This window comes from Pongo abelii, chromosome 1 (genome assembly GCF_028885655.2).
Source record: "Pongo abelii isolate AG06213 chromosome 1, NHGRI_mPonAbe1-v2.0_pri, whole genome shotgun sequence".
In the NCBI taxonomy this organism is placed as follows: Eukaryota; Metazoa; Chordata; class Mammalia; order Primates; family Hominidae; genus Pongo; species Pongo abelii.
Window position 1 is genome coordinate 86,497,839 of NC_071985.2, and position 11,147 is coordinate 86,508,985.

The 11,147-nt window shown below is 35.2% G+C and overlaps 1 long non-coding RNA gene across 1 annotated transcript; it reads right to left on the reverse strand.

The window, feature by feature from the left end:
• Positions 1-207: 207 nt before the first annotated feature.
• Positions 208-3,167, reverse strand: LOC129049010 (uncharacterized). Its single transcript, XR_010138789.1, has 2 exons — positions 3,012-3,167; positions 208-346 (listed from the first exon to the last, which is right to left on the reverse strand). It is a non-coding gene; the product is annotated as an uncharacterized LOC129049010 (long non-coding RNA).
• Between the last annotated feature and the right edge of the window lie 7,980 nt (positions 3,168-11,147).

Genomic DNA, 11,147 nt, shown 5'->3' on the forward strand with positions numbered 1-11,147 from the left:
GAGGAGTAGGGATGCTTAAGGAGGTCAAATGTAATTAGAAAGAATGATTAGGGCCAGGAGCAGTGGCTTAAGCCTGTAATCCCAGCACTTTGGGAGGCCGAGGCTGGTGGATCACCTGAAGTCAGGAGTTTGAGACCAGCCTGGCCGACATGGTGAAACCCCATCTCTACTAAAAATATAAAAATTAGCCAGGTGTGGTGGTGCATACCTGTAGTCCCAGCTGCTCGGGAGGCTGAGGCAGGAGAATCACTTGAACCCAGGAGATGGAGGTTGCAGTGAGCCATGATTGCACCACTGCACTCCAGTCTTCCAGTCTGAACGAAAGAGCAAGAGTCTGTCTCAAAAACTAAAAAAAAAAAAAAAAAAAAAAAAAAAGAATTAGACCTAGTATTTGATAGCACAACAGGGTAAGTATAGTCTATAATAATTTTATTGTACACTTTAAGAATAACTAAAAGAGTATAATTGGATTGTTTATAACACAAAGTATAAATGCTTAAGATGACAGATTTACATTTACCATATGATTAATATATATTACATGCCTGTATCAAAATATCTCATGTATCCCATAAATATATATACCTACTACGTACTCTTAAAATTTAAAAAAATCATTATGTATTATTAAAAATCTTGGTTGTAATCAAATCCAGAGTAAACCATCTTACACTAAAAGGGAAATATATTATGAGGAGAAAAGTGTATCTCCAAGAAAATCCAATTTTAGAAATATAGCTAGACATCAAAGAAAATAATATAACCAGGGACTTCAACTTTGTCAAAACACACTTTCTAATCCATTAAAAAGAGGGGGTAGGTTCTAAATACAGCTGTGTACAGACCTAATTTCGCAGGGAAAACAAACCTATAAACTCTGACAAAAATAAATAAAATAACAAGTTGATGATCCTGGGGAGAGAAAAAAAGCAAACAGATTCTGAGGATAAGACATATTTTTGAAGAGAAACCAGTGTAGAGTGATTTTCTTGTTATAGGTTTTATCCTGTTGGATGGCCAGAGACAATGCTGCAATTGGCAGCTAAAACACCTATGGACAACCAGAGTCTTTCTGACCCAAAGAATCAGAAGCCAGAGTTTTGGCTAAGAACTGAAAAGTGACGGAGAAGTTCAGAAAAGAGAGAGCCAGAAAGGAAAAACTTCTAAATTTGGTATATAATTTCTTCCTAAATCTCTGGCTGTCCTCTGAACCATACATGCAGGAAGTTGATTCACAGCAACTCAGATAAAAGCAAATGATCTGAACTAAGATTAGAATAGCTATCCCAAACACAAAAATTTGAATTTGAATTCAACCAATTTAATTGGCTGCTAAAGCAAAAACATCAACACTTTTTAAAGTCTACAACACAAACCAGAGTTGATACAAGATAATATGTATAATGGTTGGAATGCAATTCAAATTAATTGAGATGCACAGAACTAGGAAAATGTGACTCAGTCTCAAGTAAATATACAAATGACTGGGACCAACCATTTAATTATTCATAATTTGAATTAGAAAATAGTATTTTAAAGTAGCTACTGAAACTCTCTTCTGGCCTTCTGCTTCATTCTCTGTCTTCTCTTTTTCTTGACTTCTCAGACTACAGTTAAAAAATACGTTAACTTTTTAATAGTATCCCATAGGTCACTGAGACTGTGTTTTCCCCCTCCTCCAATACTATAAATCTTTTTCTTCTTAGATTAAATAATTTCTGTACTCCTTTTATTTTCACCGACTTGTTTTTATTTAATCTCCATTACGCTTATGAGTCCTTCTAGTGATTTATTTTTTTACTTTAGATATTCTTTTAATTCTGGGATTTCCATTCAGTTTTTAAAAAATATTTCCTATTCCTTTCTTGAGATTTTCTATCACACAATTCATTGTCAATGTATTTTTTCTTTAAAGTGCTAAATAAAAAAAAAAACCTGTTTACCTAAGCTCTATATCTAACAAAAATACTATTTAATAATTAATTTGAAATAAAGGCATTTTCAGATAATTAAGGAGAAAATTCGTTGTAAGCATAGCTGCTTTACAAGGAAAGGAAAAATTCTTCAGACTCAAGGGAAATAATAGGAACAAATCTAAAACTAAATTTCTATGGAAATATAAAAGACTACTTTGTCTTATTATTTTATTAAATTATTAGACATATTTTTTCATAATATTTTACTAAACAGCATTGCCTTCTAAGGATTATGAAGTATATAGATTTCATACCTGTAACAAATATAGAACTAAGAATTGAGGAATGATAAATAGGCTGCTATAGTTATAAGGTTTCTACATTTTACACAAAATTGTACAGTATAAACTTTAATTAGACCATGAAAAGTAAAGTATGTATGTTATAATGCTAATAGGAAACACTAAAAGGAAATAAAGGTTGAATATCCCTTATCCGAAATGCCTGGGACCAGAAGTGTTTTAGATTTCTTTTTTTTTTTTCCAGATTTTGAAATATTTGCATTATACTTACTGTTTGAGCATCCCAAATCTGTGAATCTGAAATCTGAAATGCTTCAATGACCATTTCCTTTGAGGGTCCAGTCAGTGTCCAAAAATTTTGGGTTTTGGAGCTTTTTAGATTTGGGATGCTCAACCTGTGGTTAATAATGTAAAGAGAGGATTTCTGCTTTTAGTGATCAGTAAAATACTAATGAACCCATTCAGCCTCAGATAATACTATAAACTTTGGACATATATTAATACAAAAGGAGGCTATCTGAAAGCACTGAAAGTGAACAGAAATAGCTTCTGGTGGGGTGTCCATACTTAGAGGAGGGTAGTTTTTACCACTCTTAGTATAAAGGCAGGCACAGTCAAAATGGTGTAGGTGTTGGAGGTAACAATAAAAAATAATTACAGTTTTTCTTGCTTGGGTAACCAGAGGACCAAGGCTGAAAAACTGGCTACTGAAGTGAGAGTGGGGACATAGAATCCCTTGAAGGAAAGAATAGGGAGGAGATTTCCAAATTCTGCTTGACAATCTTTGGCTTACCTCTGAATGATACATGGATGGAGCACACACTAAGAAGCTCAGATAACGCCAGGTGTGGTGGCTCACTCGTATAATCCCAGCACTTTGGAAGGCTAAGGCAGGTGGATTGTTTGAGCCCAGGAGTTCAAGACCAGCCTGGGCTACATGGTGAAACTCCATCTCTACAAAATAAATAAATAAATATAAATAAATAAAAAGAAGCTCAGATAAAGACAGAATATTTGAATTAAAATGGAAAATATCTGGGCCAGGTGCAGTTGCCCATGTCTGTAATCTCAGCAATTCTGGAGGCTGAGGAGTGCAGATCACTGGAGGTCAGGAGTTTAAGACTAGTCTGGCCTACATGGTGAAACCTTGTCTCTACTGAAAATACAAAAATTAGCATTTCTGTAATCCCAGCTACTTGTGAGGCTGAGGCACGAGAATCATTTGAACCCAGGAGGTGGAGTTTGCAGTTAGCCAAGATTGCATCACTGCCCTCCAGCATGGGTGACAGAGTGAGACTCTGTCTCAAATAAAAAGGAAAAAGAAAAAGAAAATATCACCTGAAAAACAGCAGTTTATGTCCAATCAGCTTAAGTGCTTGCTAAAATAAAAAAAAAAAACTAATACTTTTTGTAAAAAAAAAAAACAAAAAACAAAACCAGAATTCAATTTCAGCAACTTAATATTCATAAAGTTCAGATGTAATTCATTACTTAGTTTCAAGAGAAAAGATAAACTGAGATCAACTCCAAAATTACAGAATTGTTGGAATGAGCAGGAAATCTTACACAAGTAGTTAATAAAATTATTTTCAATGAAATTAAAGAAAATAGGGTTGCAATACATGAAAAATGTAGGCAATATTGGCAGATAAATAGAATAAAATAGAACCAGGACGGGGTGCAGTGGCTCATTTGTAATCCCAACAATTTGGGAGGCTAAGACAAGAGTATTGCTTGAGCCCAGGAGTTCAAGACCAATTCTGGCAACATAGTGAGACCTCATCTATACAAAAAATAATTTTTAAAAATAGCCTGGCATGGTAGCCTGTGCCTATAGTCCCAGCTACTAGGGAGGCTGAGGTAGGAGGGCCGCTTGAACCTAGGAAGTAGAGGCTGCAGTGAGCCATGGTTGTGCCATTGGACTCTAGCCTGGGTGCTAGAGCAAGAGTCTGTCTCAAAAAGAAAAAAAGAAGTGAAAATTCTAGAACTGAGAAATAACATGTTAGAATTTCTTTTTAAAATAGGTTAATGAAGATGACAGTGGAAATGTTTAGTTAATGTTAGCTATTAGGTTGGTGCAAAAGTAATTGTGGTCGGTGCAAAAGTAATGGCAAAAACAGCAATTACTTTTGCACCAACCTAATACATCAATAGAAATTGCACAATTCAAACAGCATTGAGAATTAGTATACATACATACGTATAAAATGTCAAGGACCTATTAGATAATGTTAGACTGACATATAGGAAATCAGAGTCCCAAGGGAAAGGAGATATAGGATGAGACAAGAAAAATATTTCAGAAAGTAATGGCTGAATGTGTCCGAAATTCAACTTAACGTTCAAGTTTGCTAATTCTAGATATGCAATGACCTTTTAGCAAAATACACATGAAAACAGTCATGCCTTGGTACATTGTGTCAAAAATTAATAAAAAAGATGAAGAGCAAATCCTGAAAGCATCAAAAGAAAAACTAAAAATTACATGAAAGGGAACAACAAAACAATTAATGGCTAACTTCTGATCAGAAATTATGGTGGCCAGATATAATAAAATACAGCTTTAAAATGCTATCAAAAACTGTCAACCCAGAATTCTATATGTAACAAAAATATTGCTTGAGAATGGAAGAAAATGAAAATATTTTAGATAAAAGAAAGCTAAAACCTATCCTACAAGAAATAACAAAGTTATTCAGGCTAAAGAGAAGTGATGATCCAAATAACAGTATTAATTACGTTTTTGATATTCATAGAACCTTAAAAAAAATCTTACAACTATAGAACGTACATTCTTTTCAAGTGCACATGATCATTCAGAAAGACAGACTTTATACTGGACCATAAAACGAATCTCTTTAATTAAAAAAATTTGAAATCATTTAGAGAATGTTTTCTAACCACAATAAAATTAAGCTGGAAAACAATAAAAGAAATATATGTGTAAAATCCTCAAGCATTTGGAAATTAAACAACATGCTTCCAAACAATTCATGGCCAAAGTAAAACAAAGCATTGTAAACATCAACTGAATGATAATACAAATGCAATACATCAAATATACAAAATACAAAATGCGATATATGGAAGCAAGCATATTGTTCACAAAAAAATTTGAAAAAGAACAATTATTTACCACCTGATTTTAATATTTCTACAAAGCCAAAATAATCATGATAGTGTGATGCTGGCATAAAGTTTGGAAAATAAGTGAATGTAAAAGAGTTAACACAGAAATAGAGTTATATGACATTTGATTTTTTGATAATGCATCAGAACAATGAGCAACAAAAGTCTTTTTAACAAATGATCCTAAAATAACTGGATATCTATATGGAAGAAAATGAACTTTGCTACATACAAAAAAGTTAATTTGAAATAGATTTATAGATTTAAATATAAATGCCAAAATCTGAGCGCTTTTATAGGTGAAATTTGGGTTTAGACAAAGGAGTATTAGACAGATCCTCGTGATCTTATTGATAAATTAGACGTCATAATTCAAACTTTCTCTCACCCAAAGATACCATTAAGAAAAAGAGCAGGCAACAGCAAACTTGGAGAAAATGTTCACAATACATACATCTCACAAATAATTGTATTCAGATTATATAAACACTCACACTCACCTGAACATCTCAAATAAAAAAAGAATGAAAACACCAAATGTGGACGAAGATGTAGAGCAGCTGCAACTTCATAGATGGTTGGTGGGAGCATAAAATAGTTCCACTACTTTGAAAAATTTCTGACAATTTCTTTTAGAATTAAACATACGCCAACTATATGATCCAGCAATTCTACTCCTAGGTACTTTTCCAGTAAAAAATGAAAGCATATGATGACAAAAGTCTTGTAAAAGAATGATCACCACAGGTTTATTTGTAATAGTTGAACAATAAGAAACAACTTAGATGCTTAAAAATAGGGGCATTGATCGGATGCAGTGGCTCACGCCTGTAATTCCAGCACTTTGGGAGGCCGAGGCATACAGATCACCTGAGGTCGGGAGTTTGAGACCAGCCTGGCCAACATGGAGAAACTCTGTCTCTACTAAAGATACAAAATTAGCCAGGCATGGTGGCACATGCTTGTAATCCCAGCTACTTGGGTGGCTGAGGCAGGAGAATCACTTGAACCCAGGAGGCAGAGGTTGTGGTGAGCTGAGATCTTGCCATTGCACTCTAGGCTGGGCAACAAGAGTGAAACTCCGTCTCAAAAAAAAAAAAAAGAAAAGAAAAAAAGGAGAAAAAAAAAGGAGCATTAATAAATTATCTGAAATATTGATACTGCGAAATACTACTGACTAATAAGGAAAATTTGCTACACAAAATTGTATTAGATTTCTATTGGTGCCATAACAAATTACCACAAATTACCACAAATTTCGCAGCTGGAAACAGTTCTAATTTATTATTATATAGTTATTTAGGTCAGAAGTCCCAAACAGGTTATTTTATCTAACTATAGGCTTGTGGTGAGGCTCAAATGAAGTAAATAATTATATAATGTGGTATTTAAACAAAATTCATCATCCTATTCCTATTCTTATAGCTTTTTGTTTTTACATGAAGTATTTGTTGAATACAAAAGTTGATTCAGTAGATTATAAGTAAAAATTTATAATTTCAGTTTTGATTTCTTCAATCTCATTCTTTTTCAATTCCACTCAATACAATCTATGTCTTAACCATGGTAATCTTTCAGTCTTTGAAAACCCCAACTCTCCCAACTATTGGGCAGTACTATTCACTGTGCCTAGAATACACTTCCTTCACTTCCTTTGCTTTCCAAATCCTGCCCCTACCTCTCTACCATTTCATTCCTACAATTCAGAAATCCATATATATCCTTCATATTATTGAACTTTACTTTTGAGTACACTTCCCTCCAAACTCTAAATGAACATAAGTCTCCTTACTGTGAATGTCATATTTGTTCAATGGATACGTGAGTTATTGATTTCTCTATCCACATACTTTATGCTAAACATCCTCTCTAGTTCTTTCTTTTCCATGCTACATTCTAAAGCCTATGACAGAAGTAATGTTTTCTGTCTTGTTTACCACTGTATATATAGTACTTATTGGGGAGCCTAGCAAATAGTGGATGCCTGATTAATAGTTGTAAAATGGCTGACTGAATGAATAAATCAATGAGGACAGTTAGCATTATCAATGTTGCAGCTGATGTGGTTCTTAAAAATTTTCTGATATGCTGAATCAATCTTTCCTGAGAGGTACTTAGTTTACCTTTTTTGCCTTCGACACTTCTGAAAATGTTTCCTCTGGATCAGAAACGTGTTTCCTGACTGATGCATTCATTCCTGCCTCATTTTAACCTCTTACTTGATCAATGTAAGGCATCTCTCAGAACCACCTTGCATAGCAAGATTTTCTTGTTCTGGACCCTTCTAATCAGTCAAGCTGATTGCTTCACACCTTACTCTAAATCTGCCCAGAATAACTTTTTAAAATAACAACAAGCGAAAGCAAGACTTACACATTTATGCTTTGCCATCTAGTTATAGGATATCTTTATCAGAATTCTTATTTATTGGTAACTTTCCCCTTCAGTATTTCAACTCCCTCACATTACATACTATTATATCCTATTATTGTCCACTGAATAAATAAGAAAATCACAGGATTTTCCCTAATATAAACACCATGAATATGTGTTGAAGATGGATGTAAGCTCTAGCTATGCAGCTGCAGCTCACACAGAACAACATGGAGTGGAAAGATGCCAGGAAGATCCGGTTTTAGGAAGTTACTGACAAAACCAAAAATAATCATTGCAGGATAATCATGGATCAGGGGCTGCTCTACACAATTGTTGCTGTGGCTGTCTATGAAGATGTTATTGTAGGACACAAAGTCCATGCAGCTGGCTTCACAATAAAGTGGAATTATTTGCAGAAAACTGATGAACTGCTGCCAGCTTCTAGGTCCAAGGTAAACAAGAACAGAAAGAATAGATTTATTTTCCATTTGGACTCACATGTAAGCAGACTAACCACATTGCTATTGCTGAGGCTAAAAAAGGGAGTAGACAGTTTGGATAGAGTTTCAGATTTCTGGTTCTCATGTGCCCTGCAACTCAAATATGCCCAATGGGGAAATGCTGTGGCTTCCATCTGGAAGTTATGAGTAAAGAATCTCTCAATTTTAGTGCACCTGATCTTGTCACCAAACCTCACCAACTTCACCTTGAGCTAGGATTACTCTGGAATCTAATACCAGTCTATGAGATTACTGAGGATATATATAAAGGGAAGGGGGAGCTTGACTTGGGAAGAATAGTTACCTTATGAGTAGTCTTAAAGCCATTTAGCATTTAGACAATGGTTTGGTTTTTTTTTTTTTTTGAAGGGTGCCACAAATATTGAGGATATTCTTCCTCCAAGTGTGGTACATGGCTCAATTGCATCAGAATTGATCAATTATTCCTGAAATGGTTACATTCAGTTTCCTATTCTAGATCCAATGTACTGTTCTTTCTGGTTGTAGAGCATGTGATTCTACATTTTCATAAGCACCCTAAAGTGCTTTAATAACACACTAAAATTGATATTGAATAAAGCCCATGGGACCCTCAAAGCCCCTAAATTGTAGATAAAATTTAATGCAGTTGCCAAAGAGAAGTTCCATGGCTTTCACACATATTCTAAATGTTCTTGTGCCCCTAAAATGTTTTAAACCATCAGATTACACCATCTTCTGAACAGTGGTTTGGCTTTTGTTGATTCATACTCATGCTAATTATAGCTTTTTTTGAAGTATTGACAAGCAACTATAAACCAATTACCAGATAATCTAGGTCTAAAATTCACAGTAGGTATGAAAGCTGCAGGGAAAATCCTTTAGTCTTTGCCTTAATCCTTTCTTTCCCTTATATCCCTAATTTAGATTTCCTGTAGTTAAACAGGTAAATGTTTTCAGACTCAACCCCACTTGTAAGCTTGAACCATCCTGACAAGAATACATAATATATAAGAAGTCCTACAATATTATCTATCCATCTGGAATAAGTTTTGTGACCAACAGATCCATAATCTCAGGAACTAGATTTCAGCCCTACATACTTCTGTAAAATAAAGTTACAATACTTCCTACCTGCCTTTATCTCCTTCTTCTACATGGGTTTCTTACAGATACCATTCTATATCACAAAACTAGCAAGCAATACATTTTCACTTGTTTTATTTTCTTTAAATTCAATCTGGGCTCTAAGCTCCCAGATTCCTTGGTGGACAGAAATCTAATGTCTGCCATTACTGAATTCTTTAAAATATCCATGATGATACAAAAATCCCAAAATGCCTTACCCAGAAGAACATATTAGGCAAAGGACCTTCAGTTGTTAGGCCAAACTGATTACCATAGAGATATCCATTGACCTACCCTGTACGCGTCATGTTGAGTTCAGCATTGGTGCTCGTTCCATGACTTATTTTGAAGATGGAAAATTTTTCTGGAGCTAAGAACCCCAGGGTCTTAGATCCAGTGTCTTTTCATACGAATCATATGAAGCCTCTGGAATAATGGGCAGGCATCCTTAGGTTCCTAAACACAAAGTTTCTCTCCTGTCACAGAATTTATTGCATGTGCAGGTGACACATGGACCTCTTTGCATTTCTCTTGGGAACTGAGCATCAGGGAACCTAGCACAAATGTTGATGCTCTGGCTACTGCTATTGGTGTGAGCCTCTAATCCATGACTCAGGTGTCCCATGTTTTCTACTAACATCCTTAAAACTGTAGCAGTTTAACTTGTTAGCAAGTAGAGATACTGCTATGGTTGGGCTCTGTCCCCACCCAAATCTCATATTTAATTCCCACATGTTGTGGGAGGACCTGGTAAGAGGTGATTGAATCAAAGGGGCAGGTTTTTACTGTGCTGCTTTCATGATAGTCAATAAGTCTCATGAGATCTGATGGCTTTATAATGTGGAGTTTCCCTGCACAAGCTCTCTTTTTTGTCTGCTGCCATCCATGTAAGATGTGACTTTGCTCCTTGTTGCCTTCTGCCATGACTGTGAGGCTTCTCCAGCCACCTGGAACTGTAAGTCCATTAAACCCTTTTTCCTGTATGAATTACCTAGTCTTGGGTATGTCTTTATCAGCAGTGTGTAAACAGACTAATACAGGTATAATCTCAGTGCTTGTATAATTCTTGGCACTTCTTTGTCCTGCCTGCTAGGTGGGACACCTCCCAACTCCAATAGCAAGATTTACCCCAAACAAATTTGGCTTTGCCAAATTTCTTCCACACTCTATATGGGATTTGCCAACAGTCTCTTTAGGGGTCAAGGCCATGCTCCCATAGGTCCTTATCCCAAAGCATTGTGGTATCTACTCCCAAGTTCTTCCTGTCCTCTCCAGAGCTTGATGCTGAGGTTCCACCATGCAATATACCTGAGCCAACCTACATTTTACAAAAAGCCTAAACCAGGATGAAGTGTATAAATAGTGCTTACTTATTTCTATATTTTTTCAGAGTACCTACTAAGTGCCACAGAGGTATAGGCTTTGTTGTAAAATAAATATCTATTTTATTAATCTTTAGCAAGCAGGTAATTGTACATTATGATGAAAAGATTAAAGAAGCGTTTTTTTACAAACTTTTTTAAATCTATGTTTCACTTTTTCTTTTTTTTTTTCCTGTTTAACTCTAGGTTCTCTTCCTCTTCTCTCATATTTTATGATCCAATTGGATCATTGACCATAACAGCACTCTTCCTGCCCATGCACAAAACTCTAACTACCCTATGAAAGGGGCCATAACTATATTCTATGACTCAAGGCATTTCCCAGCCTGCAGTTCCTATTCCCCTTCCCAGTTCAAACACTTTAAGTAAGTATGGTTCACAGGAATTTTTCTCTTGGTCTCTTGGATAAACACACACACAGATATACACATACAA